Genomic DNA, 9,006 nt, shown 5'->3' on the forward strand with positions numbered 1-9,006 from the left:
AAAATCCTAATGCTGGCTGAACGAAAGAGTTCAGTTTAGGGTTTAAAACCCTAATGCTGACTAAATGGAAAAAGTTCAGCTTAGGGTTTAAAACCCTAATGCTGACTGAATGGAAAAAGTTCAGTTTAGGGTTTAAAACCCTAATGCTGACTGCATGGAAAAGCTCAGTTTAGGGTTTAAAACCCTAATGCTGGCTGAATGAAAGAGTTCAGTTTAGGGTTTAAAATCCTAATGCTGACTAAATGGAAAAATTCAGTTTAGGGTTTAAAACCCTAATGCTGATTGCATGGAAAAGCTCAGTTTAGGGTTTAAAACCCTAATGTTGGCTGAATGGAAAAAGTTCAGTTTAGGGTTTAAAACCCTAATGCTGACTGCATGGAAAAGCTCAGTTTAGGGTTTAAAACCCTAATGCTGGCTGAATGAAAGAGTTCAGTTTAGGGTTTAAAACCCTAATGCTGACTAAATGGAAAAATTCAGTTTAGGGTTTAAAACCCTAATGCTGATTGCATGGAAAAGCTCAGTTTAGGGTTTAAAACCCTAATGCTGGCTGAATGGAAAAAAGTTCAGTTTAGGGTTTAAAACCCCAATGCTGATTAAAGGAAAGAAGTCAGTTTAGGGTTTAAAACCCTAATGCTGACTGCATGGAAAAGCTCAGTTTAGGGTTTAAAACCATAATGCTGGTTGAAAGGAAAAAAGTTTAGTTTAGGGTTTAAAACCCTAATGCTGAATAAAGGAAAAATTCAGTTTAGGGTTTAAAACCCTAATGCTGATTGCATGGAAAAGCTCAGTTTAGGGTTTAAAACCCTAATGCTGGCTGAATGGAAAAAGTTCAGTTTAGGGTTTAAAACCCTAATGTTGACTGCATAGAAAAGCTCAGTTTAGGGTTTAAAACCCTAATGCTGGCTGAATGAAAGAGTTCAGTTTAGGGTTTAAAACCCCAATGCTGACTAAATGGAAAAATTCAGTTTAGGGTTTAAAACCCTAATGCTGATTGCATGGAAAAGTTTAGTTTAGGGTTTAAAACCCTAATGTTGGCTGAATGGAAAAAAGTTCAGTTTAGGGTTTAAAACCCCAATGCTGATTAAAGGAAAAAGGTCAGTTTAGGGTTTAAAACCCTAATGCTGACTGCATGGAAAAGCTCAGTTTAGGGTTTAAAACCCTAATGCTGGCTGAAAGGAAAAAAGTTCAGTTTAGGGTTTAAAACCCTAATGCTGACTAAAGGAAAAATTCAGTTTAGGGTTTAAAACCCTAATGCTGATTGCATGGAAAAGCTCAGTTTAGGGTTTAAAACCCTAATGCTGGCTGAATGGAAAAAAGTTCAGTTTAGGGTTTAAAACCCTAATGCTGACTAAAGGAAAAATTCAGTTTAGGGTTTAAAACCCTAATGTTGATTGCATGGAAAAGCTCAGTTTAGGGTTTAAAACCCTAATGCTGGCTGAATGGAAAAAAGTTCAGTTTAGGGTTTAAAACCCTAATGCTGACTAAAGGAAAAATTCAGTTTAGGGTTTAAAACCCTAATGTTGATTGCATGGAAAAGCTCAGTTTAGGGTTTTAAACCCTAATGCTGGCTGAATGGAAAAAAGTTCAATTTAGGGTTTAAAACCCTAATGCTGATTAAAGGAAAAGGGTCAGTTTAGGGTTTAAAACCCTAATGCTGACTGCATGGAAAAGCTCAGTTTAGGGGTTAAAACCCTAATGCTGGCTGAAAGGAAAAAAGTTCAGTTTAGGGTTTTAAAACCCTAATGCTGACTAAAGGAAAAATTCAGTTTAGGGTTTATAAAACCCTAATGCTGATTGCATGGAAAAGCTCAGTTTAGGGTTTAAAACCCTAATGCTGGCTGAATGGAAAAAAGTTCAGTTTAGGGTTTAAAACCCTAATGCTGATTAAAGGAAAAAGGTCAGTTTAGGGTTTAAAACCCTAATGCTGACTGCATGGAAAAGATCAGTTTAGGGTTTAAAACCCTAATGCTGGCTGAAAGGAAAAAAGTTCAGTTTAGGGTTTAAAACCCTAGTGCTGACTAAAGGAAAAATATAGTTTAGGGTTTAAAACCCTAATGCTGATTGCATGGAAAAGCTCAGTTTAGGGTTTAAAACCCTAATGCTGGCTGAAAGGAAAAGAGTTCAGTTTAGGGTTTATAACCCTAATGCTGACTAAAGGGAAAAAGTTCAGTTTAGGGTTTAAAACCCTAATGCTGATGGCTGGGAACAAAATTCGAGAACAACAACTGACTTCTCTTTTTTTGAATTTTCTTGTTTTAGTAAATGTATAAAAGGGGGTTTCGTGGAAACTTACCTTTCGAGTGAATTCCTTATTGCCAAAATGTTTCTTGTACCCATGTACCTTCTTCTTTGGGCGACACCTGCTTCTTGCACGATTGTCTTGGATTAAACCTGTTTGAACTTTTCAGACAAAGCACAATTGTTAGTTCGGAAATGACGGTCGGTTTGGTGACCTTGATCGTTCCCGGTTGCTTTGTTGCGTCTTCATTTCTGTTGTGAAGTCCCGCCATTGATTTGATTCATATGTCGGAACCTTTTAGACTGCTTAGGCTTGCATTTCTAGATTCTGTGATGATTTGCCTCGTAAGGCTCTTTTCTTTCCTCTTTTTTTTGTCCTGTTTTGCTTGGAGGTTCTCAACGGGGGTTTTATTGGAGGTATTCTGTGGGGATTTGTACAAAAGGAAGCTCTGTGGGGGGAATATTTACAAAGTGGGTTCTTTGTGTGGATTTCTGTACAATGGGGCATGTTGGGGATTTGTTTCAAAGCGGGCTTTCTAGGATTTGTTGGGGGTAAGTTTGTTGGGGAATTTTTACAAAGGGACTCGCTGGGGATGTGCTGGGGAAATTCCAACGGGATTTGTCTTTTTTTTTTTTATATATATATTGGGGAGACTCTGTGGGAGGATTGTACAAGGAGAGACTCTGTGGGGATTCGTCCGAAGGCAGACTTGCTGGGGGAAATTTCTCTTTTTCCTCTTTACTTTGAACGCCATCAAGCATCATGATTTATCAAGTTTGGACAGATGTACCGATGAAACGGGGTGTTTTCCTTCATGAAACGGAATTCCGTGAAAACGAACCTGCCACCTGCCCTTTCCGGTGTATCCTGAACTTGGGGTTAAAACATAAAAAAGATTCGAAGAGAAACAAATAAAGGAGAAAACAATTTCAGGAAGGGAATGTCCCTTTTCGGGATGGAAAAGACTTATCTGAGGAAGATAACGCTGGCTTTAAAGGACATGACATGCTCTTAAGCCTGGACGCCTGATCTTCCATGAACTTGCGTTTCCCTGAACCAGAACGAATCTGTGATTCCAAACCGGTGGAACTTTGCCGAGACCTCCTTGGGGTGGAGTCATTCTTTTCGGCCAACAACGCCCTTTGTGGGTTTTCGCTGGCTGACCTCTCTCATTTCTCTTCCTGTCATCGCTTGATAGCACTCTTTGTGAGTTTTTACTAAACAAGCTCTCTCATTTTTGTTTCTCTACTCCCGTCGCCTCGTGGTGCCCGAAGGTTTTCACCGACGAGACTCTCTCATTTTATCTCTTTCAATTCAGAGTGTGCCGGTTTCTATTTGTGACGCTTATTGGTTTCCCACTATCTTTGGTAATTGATTTGAAGGCTTGTGCTTGGTAAAGAGAGGTAGATGATACTAACTTCTAAACCGCTCGACGTGCCCCGGTTTCAATTTCAGGGTGAATGGGATTTTATTGTTGGTGTGACTGAACCTCAGGGAGAGGCTGCCTACGTATCCTTTCGGAATCAAGTCAAACGTAGTTCAGGCCTCAATCAATGTTTTTTTTTTCTTTTTTTTTTTTTTGTAAGCGGCTCAAAGGTTTGTAGAGAGAATTGGGTAGTGTTTGGGGAGTAGTGGGAATAAAACCTTTATCATTTCGAATGTGTCAAGACTACTGGAGTATAATTCAGACGTAGTATCTCTTGACTGCATCCGCATTTACTGCTGTGTCGGGGTCATTTCCTTCGATATCACCTAAATACAACGCTCCTCTCGGCAATATCTTCCTTATGATGTATGGACCTTTCCAATTTGGGGCAAACTTCCCTTTTGCTTCCTCATGATGCGGCAGAATACGCCTCAGTACCAACCCTAATGCTGGCTGAATGAAAGAGTTCAGTTTAGGGTTTAAAACCCTAATGCTGACTAAATGGAAAAATTCAGTTTAGGGTTTAAAACCCTAATGCTGATTGCATGGAAAAGCTCAGTTTAGGGTTTAAAACCCTAATGCTGGCTGAATGGAAAAAAGTTCAGTTTAGGGTTTAAAACCCTAATGCTGATTAAAGGAAAAAGGTCAGTTTAGGGTTTAAAACCCTAATGCTGACTGCATGGAAAAGATCAGTTTAGGGTTTAAAACCCTAATGCTGGCTGAAAGGAAAAAAGTTCAGTTTAGGGTTTAAAACCCTAGTGCTGACTAAAGGAAAAATATAGTTTAGGGTTTAAAACCCTAATGCTGATTGCATGGAAAAGCTCAGTTTAGGGTTTAAAACCCTAATGCTGGCTGAAAGGAAAAGAGTTCAGTTTAGGGTTTATAACCCTAATGCTGACTAAAGGGAAAAAGTTCAGTTTAGGGTTTAAAACCCTAATGCTGATGGCTGGGAACAAAATTCGAGAACAACAACTGACTTCTCTTTTTTTGAATTTTCTTGTTTTAGTAAATGTATAAAAGGGGGTTTCGTGGAAACTTACCTTTCGAGTGAATTCCTTATTGCCAAAATGTTTCTTGTACCCATGTACCTTCTTCTTTGGGCGACACCTGCTTCTTGCACGATTGTCTTGGATTAAACCTGTTTGAACTTTTCAGACAAAGCACAATTGTTAGTTCGGAAATGACGGTCGGTTTGGTGACCTTGATCGTTCCCGGTTGCTTTGTTGCGTCTTCATTTCTGTTGTGAAGTCCCGCCATTGATTTGATTCATATGTCGGAACCTTTTAGACTGCTTAGGCTTGCATTTCTAGATTCTGTGATGATTTGCCTCGTAAGGCTCTTTTCTTTCCTCTTTTTTTTGTCCTGTTTTGCTTGGAGGTTCTCAACGGGGGTTTTATTGGAGGTATTCTGTGGGGATTTGTACAAAAGGAAGCTCTGTGGGGGGAATATTTACAAAGTGGGTTCTTTGTGTGGATTTCTGTACAATGGGGCATGTTGGGGATTTGTTTCAAAGCGGGCTTTCTAGGATTTGTTGGGGGTAAGTTTGTTGGGGAATTTTTACAAAGGGACTCGCTGGGGATGTGCTGGGGAAATTCCAACGGGATTTGTCTTTTTTTTTTTTATATATATATTGGGGAGACTCTGTGGGAGGATTGTACAAGGAGAGACTCTGTGGGGATTCGTCCGAAGGCAGACTTGCTGGGGGAAATTTCTCTTTTTCCTCTTTACTTTGAACGCCATCAAGCATCATGATTTATCAAGTTTGGACAGATGTACCGATGAAACGGGGTGTTTTCCTTCATGAAACGGAATTCCGTGAAAACGAACCTGCCACCTGCCCTTTCCGGTGTATCCTGAACTTGGGGTTAAAACATAAAAAAGATTCGAAGAGAAACAAATAAAGGAGAAAACAATTTCAGGAAGGGAATGTCCCTTTTCGGGATGGAAAAGACTTATCTGAGGAAGATAACGCTGGCTTTAAAGGACATGACATGCTCTTAAGCCTGGACGCCTGATCTTCCATGAACTTGCGTTTCCCTGAACCAGAACGAATCTGTGATTCCAAACCGGTGGAACTTTGCCGAGACCTCCTTGGGGTGGAGTCATTCTTTTCGGCCAACAACGCCCTTTGTGGGTTTTCGCTGGCTGACCTCTCTCATTTCTCTTCCTGTCATCGCTTGATAGCACTCTTTGTGAGTTTTTACTAAACAAGCTCTCTCATTTTTGTTTCTCTACTCCCGTCGCCTCGTGGTGCCCGAAGGTTTTCACCGACGAGACTCTCTCATTTTATCTCTTTCAATTCAGAGTGTGCCGGTTTCTATTTGTGACGCTTATTGGTTTCCCACTATCTTTGGTAATTGATTTGAAGGCTTGTGCTTGGTAAAGAGAGGTAGATGATACTAACTTCTAAACCGCTCGACGTGCCCCGGTTTCAATTTCAGGGTGAATGGGATTTTATTGTTGGTGTGACTGAACCTCAGGGAGAGGCTGCCTACGTATCCTTTCGGAATCAAGTCAAACGTAGTTCAGGCCTCAATCAATGTTTTTTTTTTCTTTTTTTTTTTTTTGTAAGCGGCTCAAAGGTTTGTAGAGAGAATTGGGTAGTGTTTGGGGAGTAGTGGGAATAAAACCTTTATCATTTCGAATGTGTCAAGACTACTGGAGTATAATTCAGACGTAGTATCTCTTGACTGCATCCGCATTTACTGCTGTGTCGGGGTCATTTCCTTCGATATCACCTAAATACAACGCTCCTCTCGGCAATATCTTCCTTATGATGTATGGACCTTTCCAATTTGGGGCAAACTTCCCTTTTGCTTCCTCATGATGCGGCAGAATACGCCTCAGTACCAACCCTAATGCTGGCTGAATGAAAGAGTTCAGTTTAGGGTTTAAAACCCTAATGCTGACTAAATGGAAAAATTCAGTTTAGGGTTTAAAACCCTAATGCTGATTGCATGGAAAAGCTCAGTTTAGGGTTTAAAACCCTAATGCTGGCTGAATGGAAAAGTTTAGTTTAGGGTTTAAAACCCTAATGCTGACTGCATGGAAAAGCTCAGTTTAGGGTTTAAAACCCTAATGCTGGCTGAATGAAAGAGTTCAGTTTAGGGTTTAAAACCCTAATGCTGACTAAATGGAAAAATTCAGTTTAGGGTTTAAAACCCTAATGCGGATTGCATGGAAAAGCTCAGTATAGGGTTTAAAACCCTAATGCTGGCTGAATGGAAAAAAGTTCAGTTTAGGGTTGAAAACCCCAATGCTGATTAAAGGAAAAAGGTCAGTTTAGGGTTTAAAACCCTAATGCTGACTGCATGGAAAAGCTCAGTTTAGGGTTTAAAACCATAATGCTGGCTGAAAGGAAAAAAGTTTAGTTTAGAGTTTAAAACCCTAATGCTGACTAAAGGAAAAATTCAGTTTAGGGTTTAAAACCCTAATGCTGATTGCATGGAAAAGCTCAGTTTAGGGTTTAAAACCCTAATGCTGGCTGAATGGAAAAAGTTCAGTTTAGGGTTTAAAACCCTAATGCTGACTGCATGGAAAAGCTCAGTTTAGGGTTTAAAACCCTAATGCTGGCTGAATGAAAGAGTTCAGTTTAGGGTTTAAAACCCTAATGCTGACTAAATGGAAAAATTCAGTTTAGGGTTTAAAACCCTAATGCTGATTGCATGGAAAAGCTCAGTTTAGGGTTTAAAACCCTAATGTTGGCTGAATGGAAAAAAGTTCAGTTTAGGGTTTAAAACCCCAATGCTGATTAAAGGAAAAAGGTCAGTTTAGGGTTTAAAACCCTAATGCTGACTGCATGGAAAAGCTCAGTTTAGGGTTTAAAACCCTAATGCTGGCTGAAAGGAAAAAAGTTCAGTTTAGGGTTTAAAACCCTAATGCTGACTAAAGGAAAAATTCAGTTTAGGGTTTAAAACCCTAATGCTGATTGCATGGAAAAACTCAGTTTAGGGTTTAAAACCCTAATGCTGGCTGAATGGAAAAAGTTCAGTTTAGGGTTTAAAACCCTAATGCTGACTAAAGGAAAAATTCAGTTTAGGGTTTAAAACCCTAATGTTGATTGCATGGAAAAGCTCAGTTTAGGGTTTAAAACCCTAATGCTGGCTGAATGGAAAAAGTTCAGTTTAGGGTTTAAAACCCTAATGCTGACTAAAGGAAAAATTCAGTTTAGGGTTTAAAACCCTAATGTTGATTGCATGGAAAAGCTCAGTTTAGGGTTTTAAACCCTAATGCTGGCTGAATGGAAAAAAGTTCAATTTAGGGTTTAAAACCCTAATGCTGATTAAAGGAAAAGGGTCAGTTTAGGGTTTAAAACCCTAATGCTGACTGCATGGAAAAGCTCAGTTTAGGGTTTAAAACCCTAATGCTGGCTGAAAGGAAAAAAGTTCAGTTTAGGGTTTTAAAACCCTAATGCTGACTAAAGGAAAAATTCAGTTTAGGGTTTAAAACCCTAATGCTGATTGCATGGAAAAGCTCAGTTTAGGGTTTAAAACCCTAATGCTGGCTGAATGGAAAAAAGTTCAGTTTAGGGTTTAAAACACTAATGCTGACTAAAGGAAAAATTCAGTTTAGGGTTTAAAACCCTAATGCTGATTGCATGGAAAAGCTCAGTTTAGGGTTTAAAACCCTAATGCTGGCTGAAAGGAAAAAAGTTCAGTTTAGGGTTTAAAACCCTAGTGCTGACTAAAGGAAAAATACAGTTTAGGGTTTAAAACCCTAATGCTGATTGCATGGAAAAGCTCAGTTTAGGGTTTAAAATCCTAATGCTGGCTGAAAGGAAAAGAGTTCAGTTTAGGGTTTATAACCCTAATGCTGACTAAAGGGAAAAAGTTCAGTTTAGGGTTTAAAACTCTAATGCTGATGGCTGGGAACAAAATTCGAGAACAACTGACTTCTCTTTTTTTGAATTTTCTTGTTTTAGTAAAAGAATAAAAGGGGGTTTCGTGGAAACTTACCTTTCGAGTGAATTCCTTATTGCCAAAATGTTTCTTGTACCCATGTACCTTCTTCTTTGGGCGACACCTGCTTCTTGCACGATTGTCTTGGATTAAACCTGTTTGAACTTTTCAGACAAAGCACAATTGTTAGTTCGGAAATGACGGTCGGTTTGGTGACCTTGATCGTTCCCGGTTGCTTTGTTGCGTCTTCATTTCTGTTGTGAAGTCCCGCCATTGATTTGATTCATATGTCGGAACCTTTTAGACTGCTTAGGCTTACATTTCCAGATTTTGTGATGATTTGCCTCATAAGGCTCTTTTCTTACCTCTTTTTTTTGTCCTGTTTTGCTTGGAGGTTCTCAACGGGGGTTTTATTGGAGGTATTCTGTGGGGATTTGTACAAA

Source organism: Nicotiana tabacum, chromosome 10 (assembly GCF_000715075.1).
Source record: "Nicotiana tabacum cultivar K326 chromosome 10, ASM71507v2, whole genome shotgun sequence".
Lineage (NCBI taxonomy): Eukaryota > Viridiplantae > Streptophyta > Magnoliopsida > Solanales > Solanaceae > Nicotiana > Nicotiana tabacum.